Here is a 16,508-nt window from a genome sequence, read left to right on the forward strand (position 1 = left end):
CTATGCCACCTAATAGAAATTGCTATAAATCGTAGAAGCTGGTAATGTTAATAAAAGTGTTCATTCAGAAAAGCCATTAGTCTGCAGATTGGCCATTTGATGATTTGATCATTTGGCTACTTGGCTTGCAGAAAATTGCTGGTCTCTCTTTTTAAGATGGGCCTTCCAGAGGAGATTTAAGTCAATACAGGGTGAAAAGGCTGCTGGCTGAGATGCATTCTAAGTTCCTTAAATAAATAATGCTTTTAAGATCTAATTTGCCAATATGTCATTCCACAGTGTTTTGGGCTTTCAACGCCTAGGCTGTGCAGCATATGGTTCCCATTGAGCTGCAAGACAAATGATGAAGGTGGATTGACCTGAATCTCTGTGGTCTTGAATAAATGTCATGGGCCTCATTGCCTTGCTGTGTCCAAGAACATTCTCTGCCTTTTTCTGTGTCCTTGTCTGGCCTCTTTCATGATGCTCCATCATCTTGGTGCCCCAAGGCATGAGCATCAGTTCCAAAGTCCAAAGCTTAAAGAATCATCCTGTGTCTACCTTTGCTGCAATCAACTCTGAAGGGGATTGGGGGTCAGGTGGGACATGTGGTACAAACATGGCTGAAGGACCAACAGTTCCTAGAGAAGTGGAATCATTGTGAGCTGGGTTGAAACTCCAAAAGGTGTTAACTATAAGAATCTTGAAGTCTAGCAGAGGAAACAAGCTTTTAAAGAACTAACTCAACCCAGGCTCATACAGAGTGAAGCCTAGAGGTGGATGGGTGTCATCCTACTGTTTTTTTTTTTTTTAAATCAAGTTTGTTACATTCAAAATATACAGTAAAATTTACCCATTTATAATGTAGAGGTCAATGACTCTTGACAGATGTACACACCCATGTCATCCCCATTTCAGTCAAGATATAGAACATTTCCATCATCCCAGCAAGTTCCTCATGCTCCCTCTATACTCCAGGCAACCAGTGATCTGACTTCTAAACACTATAGATTAGTTTGGCTGATTCTGTAACTTTGCATAAATGGAATTGTATGGTATGTATTCTTTTTTTCCATTTTGTCTAAGATTCACCCACCTTTCAATCAGGTTTATTATTATTATTATTAATGTTATTAAAGTATAGTTGACAGTGTTATATTAGTTTGCAGTGTACCTGTAGTGATTTGACAGTTTTATACGTTACTCACTGATCACAGTTAAGTGTAGTCACCATACAACGTGATTATATTACTGACCGTATTCTCTATGCTGTACTTTTCATCTCCACGATTTACTTATTTTACAACAGGAATTTTGTACCTCTTAATCCCTTTCACCTATTTTGCCCACCACCCCACCCCCCTCCCTTCTGGCAACCACCAGTTTGTCTCTGTATTTATAAGTCTGTTTCTTTTTTTAAATTTATTTACTTAAATTCAAGTTAGTTAACATACAGTGTAGTATTGGTTTTGGCTGTAGAACCCAGTGATTCATCACTTACATATGACACCCAGTGCTCATCCCAACAAGTGCCTCCTTAATGCCCATCACCCATTTAGCCCATCCCCCCCCCCACCACCGCCCCTCCAGCAATCCTCAGTTTGTTCTCTGTATTTAAGAGTCTCTTATGGTTTGCCTCTCTATTTTTATCTTATTTTACTTTTCCTTCCCTTCCCCTAAGTTCATCTATATTTCTTAAATTCCACATATGAGTGAAAACATATGGTATTTGTCTTTCTCTGCCTGACTTATTTGCTTAGCATAATATCCCTTAGTTCCAACCACATTGTTGTAAATGGCAAGATTTCATTCTTTTTTTTAATGTTTTTATTTATTTGAGAGAGAGAGAGAGAGAGAGAGAGAGAGAGAGAGAGAGAGAGAGACTGAGTGCGAGCGGGGGTGGGACAGAGAGAGAGGGAGACACAGAATCCAAGACAGGCTCCAGGCTCTGAGCTGTCAGCACAGAGCCCGACATGGGGCTTGAACTCAGAAACCGTGAGATCGTGACCTGAGCCAAAGCCGGAGGCTTAACCAACTGAGCCACCCTATGGTGCTCCTCTATGTATATGTATCTTTATCCATTCATCAGTTGATGGACATTTGGGCTCTTTCCATAATTTGGCTATTGTTGATAGCACTGCTATAAACATTGGAGTGCATGTGTCCCTTTGAATCAGCATTTTTGTATCCTTTGGATAAATACCTAGTAGTGCAATTGCTGGGTCATGGGGTAGTTCTATTTTTAATTTTTTGAGGAATCTCCATATCGTTTTACAGAGTGGCTACACCAGTTTGGATTCCACCAACAGTGCAAAAGGGTTTCCCTTTCTCCACATCCTCACCAACATCTGTTATTTTCTGAGTTGTTCATTTTAGCCATTCTGACAGGTGTGAGGTGGTATCTCACTGTGGCCCTGATTTGTATTTCTCTGATGATGAGTGATATTGAACATCTTTTCATGTGTCTATTAGCCAACTGGATGTCTTCTTTGGAAAAGAGTCTATTCATGTATTCTGCCCATTTCTTAACTGGGTTATTTGTTTTTTGGGTGTTGAACTTGATAAGTTCTTTATACATTTTGGGTACTAACCCTTTATCAGATATGTTGTTTGCAAATATCTTCTCCCATTCTGTCAGTTGTTTTTTAGTGTTGTTGATTGTTTCCTTCACTGTGCAGAATCTTTTTGACTTGATGAGGTCCCAGTAGTTCATTTTTCTCCTGCCTCCAGAGATGTCTAGTAAGAAGTTACTGTGGCCAAAGTCAAAAAGTTTGCTGCTGTTTTCTCCTGTAGCGTTTTGATGGTTTCCCGTCCAACATTTAGGTCTGTCAGCCCCTTTGCATTTATTTTTCTGTATGGTATAAGAAAGTGGTCCAGTTTCATTCTTCTGCAGGTCACCGTCCAGTTTTTCCCAGCACCATTTGCTAAAAAGACTTTTTTCCATTGGATACTCTTTCCTGCTTTGTCAATGATTAGTTGGCCACACATTTGTGGGTCCATTTCTGGGTTCTCTATTCTGTTCCATGGATCTATGTGTCTGTTTTGTTTGTTCATTTGGTTTGTTTTTTAGATTCCACATATAAGTGAAATAATATAGTATTTGACTTTCTCTATCTGACTTACTTAGCTTCATAGGTCTTTCATAGGCCCTTCCTTGTTGCAAATAGCAAGATTTCATTCCTTGTTTATGGCTGAGTAATATTCCAAAGTGTGTGTGTGTGTGTGTGTGTGTGTGTGTGTGTGTGTGTGTGTGTAATAATTTCTTTATCTTTTCATCTATTGATTGACACTTGGGCTGCTTCTGTATCTTGGCTATTGTAAATAATGCTGCAGCAAACAGAGGGGTGCGTATATCTTTCAAAGTTAGTGTTTTTGTTTTCTTTGGGTAAATACCCAATAGTGGAATTACTGGATCATATGGTATTTCTATTTTTAATTTTTTGAGGGACCTCCACTCTGTTTTCCACAGTGGTTTCACCAATTTATATTCCCAACAGTGCACAAAAGTTCCCTTTCCTCCATGCCTTTGCTAACACTTGTTATTTCTTGTCTTTTTTCATACTAGCCATTCTGACAGCTGTGAGGGGATATTACTGTAAGATATTACTGTAGTTTTTATTTGCATTTCCCTGATAATTAGTGGACATTGAGCCTCTTTTCATGCATCTGTTAGCCTTCTTTAAGTCTTTGGAGAAATGTCTACTCAAGTCCTCTGCCCATTTTTAACGGGATTATTAGTGTGTGTGTGTGTGTGTGGTGTGTGTGTGTGTGTGTGTGTGTTGAGTTGTATAAATTCTTTATATGTTTTGGATATTAATTCCTTATCAGATATACCGTTTGCAACTACCTTCTCCCATTCACTAGGGTTTTTTTTGTTTTGTTTTGTTTTGTTGGTGATTTATGATGTGCAAAAGCTTTTTATTTTGCTGTAGTCCCAATAGTTTATTTTTGCTTTTGTTTCCCTTGCCTGAGGAGACATATCCATAAATACGTTGCTAAGGCCAATGTCCAAGGGATTACTGCCTATGCTTTCTTGTAGGGGTTTTATGGTTTCAGGTCACTTAGGTTTTTAATCCATTTTGGGTTTATTGTTGTGTGTGGTGTACGAAAGTGCTCCAGGTTCATTCTTTTTCATGTGGCTGTCCCGTTTCCCCAGCACCATTTATTGAAGAGACTGTCTCATCTTCATTGTATATTCTTGCCTTCTTTGTAGTAAATTAATTGACCATATAAATGTGGGTTTATTTCTGGGCTCTCTGACCTGTTCCACTGATCGATGTATCTATTTTTCTGCCAGTCTCATACTGTTATTACTACATCTTTGTAGTATATCTTGAAATCTGAGATTATACCTCCAGCTTTACTCTTCTTTCTCAAGATCGCTTTGGCTATTTGGGGTCTTTTTTGGTTCCCTACAAATTTTAGGAGTATTTGTTCTAGTTCTATGAAAAATTCTATTGGTATTTTGATAAGAATTGCAATGAATCTGTAGGTTTCTCTGGGAAGTATGGACATTTTAACAATATTCTTCCAATCCATGACCATGGAACATCTTTCTATTTGTGTCATCTTCAATTTCTTTCATCAATGTCTTATAGTTTTCAGAATATATGTATTTCACCTCCTTGGTTAAATTTATTCCTAAGTATTCTTTTTGGTGCATCAACTGGGTTTTGAAGACAGGAAGGGTTACACAAACAGAGGAAGTATGAGGCTATTGCAGGGATGGAGATATAAAAGAGCAGAGAGTGCTTAAAACACCAGAATTAATTTGATGTGACCCAAGCATGCAGTCTGAGGAGGCAGTGGCAGGAGCGGAGACTGATATAGGGAAAAAATTTGCAATGTTGAATTTGACCTGAGCCTTGCACTCCTGAAGCTATGGCTTTTCAACACCCTCCTTCCACTTTTTTTTTTTTTGTGCTCCATAAAGAATTTATGGCAAAGAAATATCCATTCCCTTATGACTTAGGTAAGACTCATGGATACTTGTTTACCTGCAACAAGGCAAGACAATCCTTCTGAACTAATCGTTGCCTTAAAATGTTTAGCTGAGCTACTTGTATCCACTGATCAATCAAAACAAAATGCTTTATTAACCAACTTTAGTTAAGCTTCTCCCATACCCTTCAGGTTCCTTATTTTTGACTTACCCTCAGCCTGAGCCAGCATACGACCCCTCCAGAGAATAGGCTGACGTCAAGGTAAAATATTCTCTGATCTACTACTATCCAATCAAGTCACCCTTTCCTCCCACTTTCCCACACCCAGTTCTTTCTAGCCTTCTTCATACTTCCTTTTGAAGGAAAAATCCTTTTTGCCTAGCCCTTAAGACACTTGCAGATCTTTAGGTCAGAGTGGCTCCCTATTGCAATAGTCCCTTCCCTCCCTTTCCCCCTCCCCCTTGCAATAATCCTTTCAAATAAAGTATCTCCTTACTAAATCTGGATTTGTTTTCTTATTTGGCAGAGTCAAACACACTTGCATTAGAATCCTATCCCCAAAGCTCTTTAACCTTCAGCAAGACACTTAACTTTTCCTACTCTCTGTTCATGTGTAAGATGGGGGAGAATATGATACGTTTCAGGGCCTTTGTGGCGATTAGAAGATATGACAGCCTGGAAACATAGTAGTTAATAGTAGTCATTACTGTTACTATTGAGTCTTTTGAGCCACATCAGAGTCACTTTCATTCCTTATGAACGAATGCCCTTATATGTCACATTAAGTTTGTACTCATTATTGTGTCTTCAGTACCTGACCAATGCTTGGCACACAGTATATGCTCAATAAATAATTTGGCATGACTGCCTTTATCCCACTGACAGCGGGGAGCTATGAGAATAATGCCTAGTTTAGAAAGAGCAGGTTAATCACTGGCGACCTTCACGGGCTTTTACCTATTAAAATTCTCATCTGTCTTCACACTTGCCTCCTCACTGACACCTGGGGTACGTTTAATGCCGCCTCTCTTGGAAAATGGAAATGACCGTAATTCCTGTCATCCTCTGAAATCCAGAGAAAGCGGAGGAGTTTTCAAAGCATGACAGGCATAGACGCATTCCCATAGCCAATAAAGTGGCTTATCACCCGAAGCTCGGCCCTTATCAGAGGGCCTCGCCCACCTGCTGATGCTCCGCCTTCCCGGCAACTCAAGATCCTCCCACTCAGGCCGGTGCTAGGGGCTCATTTACCAGGTTGGCTCGCGCCTCCGTGTGCGCATGCGCACCACTGACCGCAGGCGGACGGGGCGGGGACAATTGCGTCATCGGGGAGCGCGCTGCGGCCGACGCTGTGGTTGCCGGAAGTTGAGTGGCGGTAAGTGAGCCGCGCTGCGGAGGGAGTAGTGGGGTCCTGCGGGATGGGTTTTGGAGGCCTGGCGGGAAGGGGCGAGCTCGGCTGTGAGGAAGAGGGTCGTGGCAGAATTCAGGTTCCTCCCTCCAGGGAGTCACTGACTCCAGCTCTCGCCCTCCTTCTCCTGTCGCGTCCCGTCGGACTGGTTTCAGCCCGGGGTCTTCTGACTAGAAACCTCCAGATGTTCTAAGTCAGTCCCTCCTGGCGTCTGGCAGGGATGGTTCTCAACCTTCGATGTTGGGACACCAGAGATAGGACGCCAGTTCTCATCCTGGCTTTGCCCGGGATTTGCTGTGTGACTCTGGCATGTCACCTCTTTGTGAGCCTCTCTTCCCTCATCTGTAAAATGGGAGTGATAATAACGTCATTTGTGAAGCCAGGGTGTTAAATGAAGTCACTTCTTTCTCAGGGCTTTCTAAGCTAAGGTTTTCGACTCTTCAGTTTGGTCCAGGGATTACAAACTTTAGTGCTTATTCCATCAGGTAAAGTATAAATGTAGGTGTAAGGAATTTCCATGTCAGAAAAAGTCAAACTTATATTTTTACTGAGTTGAGTTTTATAAGCAAGCACAGTACTAACATTTACTAACATTTATGAAATTGGAGAAGTGAAAACAAAACTTCTGTGTTGCACGCGTGTAATCTCTTGATTTTTAAACACTGACGACTACAGGTTTTTTCAAAGCTAATTAAAAAAAATTTTTTTTAATTCTGTGAATGAAACCAGGTGTATCTGTGATTGCCAGTTCCAGACCTTCAGACCTCTAGGTCCCAGTCTGCCTTTCCCATTGCATACTTGCATTTCTTCTGTGACACCCCTGCCCACTGGTTAAATTTCTTTGGTGGCAGAAAACTATTTCTGGTTATTCTTGTTTGGATTTCCCCTAACTCTGACTTAAGTCTATACCATAATCTCGGCTCATTGTCCCTCCTTGAGACTCTTCGGATCTCCCTTCTAATTTATTGCCCACACATCCTTGAAGGCTGCTGGTTTGTTTTCCTCTTCACACCATTTCTTCTCCAGACTGAGCACATTTAATATATTTACCTGTAGTAAACTCCATAACAACCAAAAATTTTGTTATGTGCCAGGCATTACCATAAGTACTGGTGATGGGGGGGTAAAATTAGACCGATTTCAGGGAGCCTACTGTTTGATCCTGGTGGTGGCAGTTGTGGTGATTGCCAATAATACAGAGCTTTTAGTGGGTGGTAGGTGTTTCAGATCCTGTTAGTATCCTGTTCAGATACTATCAAAAAAAGAAAAAGAAATGGTAATGGGATGGAGAGTACCTGTGGGTAAGCAGAGGGAGCTGTTTTAAAAGCTAGCTGGCCGGTATGACTTCTCTGAGGAGGTGACTTTGGAACTAACACTTGAATGAAGAAAAAGCTAGTCTTGCGAAAGCTCATCTTGCCTAATTATACTTCCATCCCCCAGTTCTGCGCCGTAGTCTTGTTAAACTGTTTACAGGTTGTATCTCACTTGTAGCCTTTGGCTCCTGCTGCTCCTGCTTCCTAAAAGATCTCCCCTTCCCCCTCCCATTTTTCTTGGCCAACTCCTCCCTGCCCCTCATGTGACAAGATTGTGAAATTCTTAAAGGAGTTGTGTACCGGGCTCTTGTTCAAGATGCCCATCCCTGTCCTCGAGGAATTAATTATTTTTTAAGTCAAGGACATAGACAACAGCACTGTGGAATGCAGCTATTGTAGAGATTTGCCAGAGGAGGACTTAGGGTGATTACAAGTCAGGCTGAGGCATCAGAGAAGTTTTCTGTGAGGAGGCATCGGTTTACTCAAGGCCTGAAGGATGAGCAAGATTAGTCAGGTGAAGAGGCATGGGAGGTGGGATGACATTGCAGACATTGGGAGTGGGGAGGGCTGTAGGTAACTTGCATCGTTCACCTTGGCTAAGAAGTGACTGTGGAAAGGTAAGCAGGAGGCAGATCACAAAGGACCTTGCGGGCAATATAAGGTTGTATAATCTAATATATGATATATAATTAGGAGCACAGAATTTGGACTGTAAGTTACATGCTGGCTTTGCCATTGAACTAGTTTTGCTACCTGGGGCTGGTCACTCCCTTTCTAAACTTCAGTTTCCTTATCTGTAAGCCATCCTCTCAGGGTTGCTGTGAGGATTGAATGGTATATGTTACCCACTTGCTAGATGGTAAATGATCAATAGCAGCAGTTAATATTACCGTGCAAAGAAGTTTGCACTTTATTTTGAAAGTGTGGTGCCAGAGAGTTGCAGTGAAAGTTGAAGAAGGGGTGTGATGTGCTCTCATCTATTTTAAATTTTTTAAATATTTATTTATTTTTGAGAGACAGAGAGACAGAGAGCCAGCAGGGGAGGGGCTGAGAGAGGGGGGAGACACAGAATCCGAAGCGGATTCCAGGCTCTGAGCTGTCAGCACAGAGCCCGACGCGGGGCTCGAACCCATGAACTGTGAGATCATGACCTGAGCTGAAGTCGGACTCAACCGACTGAGACACCCAGGCACCCCTGCTCTCATCTGTTTTAAATTACTCAGGCTCTCCCATGGTGACTACACTGGACAGGGCAGACCCAGCAGGAAGACCAGTCAGGGCACTGTTCTGTGGTCCAGGTAGCGGAGGAGGAAGGCCTGAACCAAGGCAGTGGCTAAGCCAAGGGAGAAAGATGGGTGGGTTTAAGGGGTAAAGGAGGTGCTGGACTGGTAGCTGGATAACACCACATGGGGAGAGGAGGAAGGTGAATTGGGATACGGGGTGCTGAGGGATGGATCCTGTGTGTGGACATAAGTAATAACAAAATTCTTTTGATTAGTGGCCCTTGATTGGTTATCCCTCACTTCCTCGGAGGTTTTATTTGGAAATCCAAATGGCCTCTTTTATCCACTTTTACCCTTGGGAAATGAAGTTCAGGACTGCCTTCCTCCTCCTTTTTCTGTTTCCTGATCCTTCTACGTATCTCCAGTATAAGTAAGGCCTGGTTGTGTATTCAAGGAAGAATAATTAGATGCTGCTTGTTACCCAGTAGGGAGTATGCATCTCTGTGGTCTTGGCAGACTGGGTAACAGCTCAGTCTCATTCCAGCTTCTGCAACCCCCTTCCCCCCCCCCCCCCCCACCGCCAACCATGATCACCTTTGGGCTTTTCTCACCTTCTTTGTTGTGATTACTTTCCTTTGAACTTGTTCCTGTTTGACAGTCTCTCCTTGAGTGTGTAGTATAGAAAGGAAGGCCTCTTTTCTCTAGGAGTCTGACCAGAGGGAGCAGGACTGTACTTTTTTTGTGGAGACCTGAGTCCCCCTGTCTTTGTTGTAGACACACCTGCCCTTGACACTGTCACGCTGTGGGCTCCCAGCACTGCTTGACACTCCCCCTTGTGTTTGGACAGCTCTCTTGCCCATCTTCTCCTTGTCTTTCAGATTTCCATTCCTCTCCCAGCCTCCTAACCTGGACTTTGACTTCACTAAGTTGCAGCCATCAATGAAGGCTCCTCAGCTTCTGTCACTTACTGACTTGTCTCCAGCTGACTGTATCACTTCACCTCTGTGAAAGAAATGTGTTTAAGGCTGATTCTTTTACTTGTGCTGAGGTTCCATTGTTCTGTTTCTTTCCTGTTTAACCATCTCTTCTCATTTAAATATCTGGAAAAGACGAAACACCTTCACATCACATCACATCACATCACATCATCTCTTCCCATCCACGTTTGTTGACTTCCTGAAGTCATCATTTGCTAAAATCCTTCTTCTGTCCCACCTGTCCTCCAAAATTGCCCTTCCTCGTCTTCAGACCTTCACGTTGCCCGAACCCCTGAAAGTTTTCCCTTACCTTTTGAATTCTGAGCACATTTCATATTGCTGATATTCCTTTGTGTTATCTGTCTGGCCATTTCCCCCTCAGCTTCCATTGTGGGTCACCCCCCCTCCTTTTGTTCATTAAATGCTAGTTTTCTCCAAGGTTCTGCCTTATACTCTGTGCTCTTCTCACCCACAACTTCAACTCCCACTTATGTGCCAAGGACCCCTGTTCTGTATGTTGAGCTAAGATCTCTCCTGCAGGCCAGGCCTCAGACTCAGTGAGTCCAAAATTAATCTCATCAGCTTCCCTCCAAAGCTGCCCTTCTTTCTACATCCTTTCCTCTGACTCATTCCCCTTCTTCCATTTAGTCATTCACATCAGAGCACTGCAGTTGTCTTGGCCTTTTCCCTCTTCTCCCATCCCAGGCAGTCATCAGAGTTCTACAGATTCTCCTTCCTTGATGTCTCCTGACACATTTTCTCTTCCATTGCTTCTCCCGTTACCTTCTCCCATTACTTTAGGCTCTTCTTGCTTCTTGCCTGTATTCCTGCACAACCACTGAGCCGCTTGCCCTGTCTGGTGCTCACTGGTACTGGAGTATCATTCCTAAAATACGGATCTTTGCTAAAATACAAATCCCTGCTTCTTCAGTCCAATTTAGATACCCCTCCATCCTCCCATAACACCCTGTACAAACACTTATACTATACCATATGGTACTTGCTTTATCCACAGATTGCTATACTGTCATTCCTGGTATGTATAACCCTCAAAACTTAGGTCCTGAAAGGCAGAGACCTTAATCTCTTTTGCCATTGAGTGCTGAAATACAGCACGGGAACTGTACATAACATAATGTTTGTTGAAGGGATAACTAAATGGAAATCCCCATGTCTTTCACACATGTTTTGTTGATAACGTCAGTCCTATTTTAGAATGACTTCTGTATCAGATACATGCATTTTCTTTTTTTTAAATTTTTAAGTGTTTATTATTCTGAGAGAGAGAGAGCTCGTGCACAAGTGAGGGAGGGGCAGAGATAGAGGGAGGCACAATACGCTGAGCTGTCAGCCAGAGCCCGATGTGCGGCTCAAATTCATGGACCACAACATCATGACCTGAGCCAAAGTCGGATGCTTAACTGACTGAGCCACCCAGGTGCCCCTCAGGTACATGCATTTTCTAATCGAATCCTCACAATAATTCTGTGCAGCAGGTAGTGTCCCATCTTACAGGTGGGGAAGAAGGCTCAGAAAAGTTAAATGACTTGCCCGAGGTTGTGTGGCTAGATGTAGCAGATGTGGGTTTTTTTTTTATTTTTATTTTTTTTTATTTTTTTAATGTTTATTCATTTTTTGAGAGAGAGAGAGGGAGACACAGAATCTGAAGCAGGCTCCAGGCTCCAAGATGTCAGCACAGAGCCTTACACGGGGCTTGACCCTACAAACTGTGAGATCATGACCTGAGTTGGATGCTTCATGGACTGAGCCACCCAGACACCCCTCAGAGGTGGGATTTTAACTCCAGTCTCTCTGGCTCATGAAGCTGTGTCCTTCCATTATCATACTGCCTCCAGTGCCTGCACTGTTGTCCAGCTGTTTTTTTGGACTGAGATTTAAGACCCTGTATTTATCTCTGAAATTTTTAGTCTTGTTAAAATAGGCCTGTTATTCCAGGTGGTCAGAATCTTTTGTATTGTGAAGTTTTGTTATCCATCATATTGCCTATTCCTTCCTGCTTCGTGTCATGTATAGAATTGATAAGCAAACCTGTATCAATCATCAAAGTCACTGGTAAATGTAGTAAGTATACCTTTTTGAATATATTTGTTTATGTGGTTTATGTGGTTTTTTCCCTGCTCTAAGCCCCTAACACAATGTTCAGCACACATCAAACACTTAGTAAATATTGATGAATATTCATTCATGTAGATAAATAAAAATAAATAGATTAGGACCAAAGACTGAACCAATGACTTATCACAGTTAGCCCCTTTCTTTTATATATATGTATATTTTTGTTTATACATATAATTGTATTTATTATACTAATTATTATTAAGATTTATTTTTGGGAGGGAATCCCAAGCAGGCTCCATGCTGTCGGCACAGAGCCCAATGCAGGGCTCGATCTCACAAACCATGAGATCATTTCCTGAGCAGAGATCAAGAGTCGGATGTTTAACCAACTGAGCCACCCAGATGCCCCTATTAGTTCCTTTCTTACTAACACCAGTTCATATTGTAACCAGCATTCTTCAGATAAGATTATTTTACCGGTTCATAAGTCTCTCTGATTATGTTGGAATCCAATTACGACAGCTTCATCTTGTCTACCAGGATATTTGGAGTGGTCTTTTCAGAGGCCTTCCTAGGTCCAGATATCCTATATCCTATATCTGGTTCTTCTTTGATCAAGGAAGAAATGCAGTTACTCTCACGACTCCTTCTTAAACCATAGTGGCCTCTTAGGATTAATACTCAAGACTGCCATATACAGTTGTGCAGGTTGTGCGCTGCCCAAGAGGCCACATCTGAGGGGGTTTTGTTTGGATCATAGGCATCATGAATTTATTTTTGTAGTGACGATTTTCTGGCAGACAAAGGTAAAATGTCTTGGGTCAACCTAATCAATGTATTACAACAATTTTCTAAGGAAAGGAAGTAAAATGTCTCCAGGAGGGGGTATAGTTTTCTAATTGCACAGAAGTGACATGTGGTCTGGAATGGCCCACATGCCACCTTTCCTGAGCAAAACCTCTGTCCACTAGGCTGTAGAATCCATCCTTATTCTTACCTTTGGAAATCAAATATTTTGGAAATCTGGTAACATGTGTTGGATTGGCCCAATTTTTCAGCACCTCTTCCTTTTCCAGGACTTCTTTTTTTTTTTTTTTTTTTTTTTTTTCAACGTTTATTTTTGGGACAGAGAGAGACAGAGCATGAACGGGGGAGGGGCAGAGAGAGAGGGAGACACAGAATCGGAAACAGGCTCCAGGCTCTGAGCCATCAGCCCAGAGCCTGACGTGGGGCTCGAACTCACAGACCGCGAGATCGTGACCTGGCTGAAGTCGGACGCTTAACCGACTGTGCCACCCAGGCGCCCCATGGACTTCTTAGATATCACCAGAAATGAAACCGCAGAGCCTCTGTTACTCAGAAGCTAGCCTCCGTAACTCAGCCAGCTTTTAGGAAACCATGCCAGATTTTACCTGTTGGTTGACATGAGGGCTCTCTAGCGATGCCGGTGAATCCAGGTGGCTGTCCCTCGTATATAGAATGAAGCAACATGACACTGTTGATTGGTGCAGTTAACAAAAAGGACTCTGAAGCAGGCATGCTGTTTCCATCTTCCTTGTGTTGTCTTTCTCCTCTCTCACAGGCTCTCTCAGCTTTTACTATCCCTCCCTCGTGGGCTTGCCACGCCCCACAACACTGGTATCCAGTGCGTCCATTCTCAAAAACAGGCTGAACAAGAGCACGTTGTATGTGAAGGTTAAGGTTATTATAGCAGAAGGAAAACAAAGGAAAAACTCCCAGGAGTAACCAGTGAGAATGAAGGTTACAGTTTGAAGACAGTGGAGGTGACTGCCAGTTCTCTCACTGACCAAGGTGGCATGCATGGAGGTGAGGGAGACAACCTGTCCATAATAGCAGTTATCCTGCCTGCTTATGTGATCAGCTGCGGCCACCTATCAGTACAGTCTCACACACACAAAAAAGCCACTTTTGATGACTCGGTGTCTTGTGGAGACCTCAGTTTGGCCCAGGGGCATCTTGACTGTAATGCGATTTTTAAAAGGAATTGAGGCTTCCGAACCCAGCTGGTTCCCCTGTCGGAGTCCTAAGTTTTCATCTTCCAGTAAAGCCTAATCTGTCTTCGAAGTTTGGAACTTTGCCCCCCTCCTTTTGGAAGGGAGGGCCTGTAAACCTCCCTCTTTGGCAGCCTTGCACATTATTTCCAAAACTCGTGAAGTTGCAGGACGTCATTAGCCGGCAAAATGTGCATTGGCTTCGTATGCCAAAGAGGCCCCCTCCCCACTTCTGGCCATCTCCCTTTTTTTTTTTTTTTTTTTTTAACCCATCAGCTTACATACTCTGTTTGTCAGCAGGACTTGGCCATGTGGTTTGGTGCTTATTGTAATGACTGCCAGAGCTCACAGCCCCGCAGCTGGGAAAATGAGAACAGAAGTCTGCTCTGTGTGCTCCATTTTGGCCCAGAGATGGCACTTCAGGGCCAAATTGCGGTTGTTCTGGCGCTTCTGCTAAGTGAATGGCCCCACGTGGCCTGCGAGAAATTGAACACAAAGTGCTCCTAACCCTTAGCACTTGTTCCTCTGGACTTGCCCTTGATGACCTATAGCAGGAGACCATCCGTTTCATTTTAATTAAACCTCTGCTGTGACTGCAGTGCTCCTTTGAGGGAGGTGAGGCTTACACAAGGCCCGTTTGAGATGGAGAAAGTTTTCACAGTGAGCACAGAGAAGGGCAGCCGCATTAGGCAGGCAGCGTTGGCTAATGTGAGGTACGGGGCATGTGTTGACAATCTGAGGGCACTACCACTTAGGCTGACTGCGCCAGGCCCCTGAACAGGCACATCATGCCCTTTCTCATTTAGCTCTCCCAACAACCTCACGGGTTGGCTGGAATTATCCTTATTTTACAGATGAGGAAATCAAGGCACAGGGGATGAAGTTACCCGCCCAAGGCTCCTCAGCCAGTGAGAGGTGGAATTGGGAACTCATGCTTGGGTCTCTCTGAAGACCAGGCTCCCCACTGTCACATTAGCATCCTTTCTCTGAACAACTGGAAGTTCCCCTGCCCTCCCCAAACAAACAAAACCCCAACAACATACAGGGAAAAGTCAGAGCAAGGCATTTTTATTAGAACAGTTAGGCTAGTCTGTTTCTCTGCTGTCCCTCCAAGGGTTTAGTTTCCCTGAAGACAGGTTTGTTTGTTTCATCACTGTGATTTTTGTTCATTTTCTACCACTTGACTTCTTCATTTCCAGAAATCCTACCCTGGCTCAATATCTGCTGCATCCAATCCTATTGCCTACCCTCCCTTGGAGGGAGACCAGTTGGACAGACTCACCAGGGAGCATTCCCGGTCCAATTAATTACATAAGCAGTAAAGCCAAAATACTTCCGTCTTCAGCATCTTTAATAACAAATGCCAGAAAAATTTATGGAAATGATATTTCTTTTATACTTATTTAGAGCAATGAGTTTCTTTTCACCAAAGCTAGATTTTAAATAGGTCGTCTGTTAACTATTAAGTGAATACAGGAAGGTTCTGTGTAGGATCATTATAGCTTGAATATAGGGCTTTTGGTTTTACTTTTTTTGTTCAGGTATAGTATGCATATGGTAAAGTACATTAATCGTAAATATATAGCTCATGGGTTTTTGCATATGTATGTGCTCTGAAACCACCTCCCAGCTCAAGGAAAATGGAATGTTTCCAGCTCCCCAGGAGGCTTCTTACTGCCCCTTTCCAGTCAGTAGCTCCATCCCACCCTGTAATTACTATTCTAACTTCTTTCACGTAATTGGTTTTGCCTGTTCAGTATAGCATAGGCTGGGTGTGTGCAGGCGCTAAAATTGTCTTCATATTTTATTTTGGAACAGTTTCAAATTTGCAGAAACCTTACAAGAATAAGACAGACCTCTCATATACCCTTCTCCAGAGATTCCAGGCAGATTTTGTCCCAGTAGCACCCTTTATGAAAGCAGAGTGTCAAGCCAGCATCACATGTTGCCCCCGGTCATCGTGTCTTTCTCTTTTACTCTGGAACAATTCCCTAGTCTTCTCTTGACCTTGACACTTTTTTTTTTTTAATGTTTATTTATTTTTGAGAGAGAGAGAGAATGTGAGCAGGGAAGGGGCAGAGAGAGAGAGAGAGAGAGAGAGAGAGAGACAGAGAGAGAGGGAGACACAGAATCCGAAGCAGGCTCCAGGTTCTGAGCTGTCAGCACAGAGCCCATCATGGGCTCAAACTCATGAACCAAGAGATCATGATCTGAGCCGAAGTCGGATGCTTAACCGACTGAGCCACCCAGGTGCCCCAAGATCTTGACACTTTTGAAGATTGTAAGCCAGTCTCAGTCATTTTGTAGAATGTTTTCCAGTTTGGGTTTACCTGACGTTTCTTCTCAATGAGACCCATGTCATATGCTTTCAGCGGAGTGGTATGGATGTTTGTGCTTTTCACTGCATTCTATCAGATAGCATATGTATCTGTGTCCCATTGCTGCTGGTGTTGACTTCAATCCCTGCATTAAGATGGTGTCTGCCAGATTTTGTCACTGTAGAGTTACTTTTTCTCTCCTTTGAAATTAATAGTTGTTTTTTTTTTTTTTTGGTGGAGAGATACTTTGAGACTG

General features: G+C 43.0%; 1 protein-coding gene across 3 annotated transcripts in view; it reads left to right on the forward strand.

Annotated features, from left to right (window-relative positions):
* The first annotated feature begins 6,185 nt into the window (after positions 1-6,185).
* The window catches only part of ATG7 (autophagy related 7), a 247,225-nt gene continuing 236,902 nt past the window's right edge, over positions 6,186-16,508 (forward strand). Inside the window, exon 1 of one of the 3 annotated variants that reach the window (XM_045493810.1) lies at positions 6,186-6,297. The gene's annotated coding sequence lies outside the window, so the exon portion shown is untranslated. Of the gene's footprint in view, positions 6,298-6,701; positions 6,816-16,508 lie in introns of those variants that run through there. The other 2 variants (XM_045493811.1, XM_045493813.1) reach the window with 2 other exon arrangements.

This window comes from Leopardus geoffroyi, chromosome A2 (assembly GCF_018350155.1).
Source record: "Leopardus geoffroyi isolate Oge1 chromosome A2, O.geoffroyi_Oge1_pat1.0, whole genome shotgun sequence".
Taxonomy (NCBI): domain Eukaryota; kingdom Metazoa; phylum Chordata; class Mammalia; order Carnivora; family Felidae; genus Leopardus; species Leopardus geoffroyi.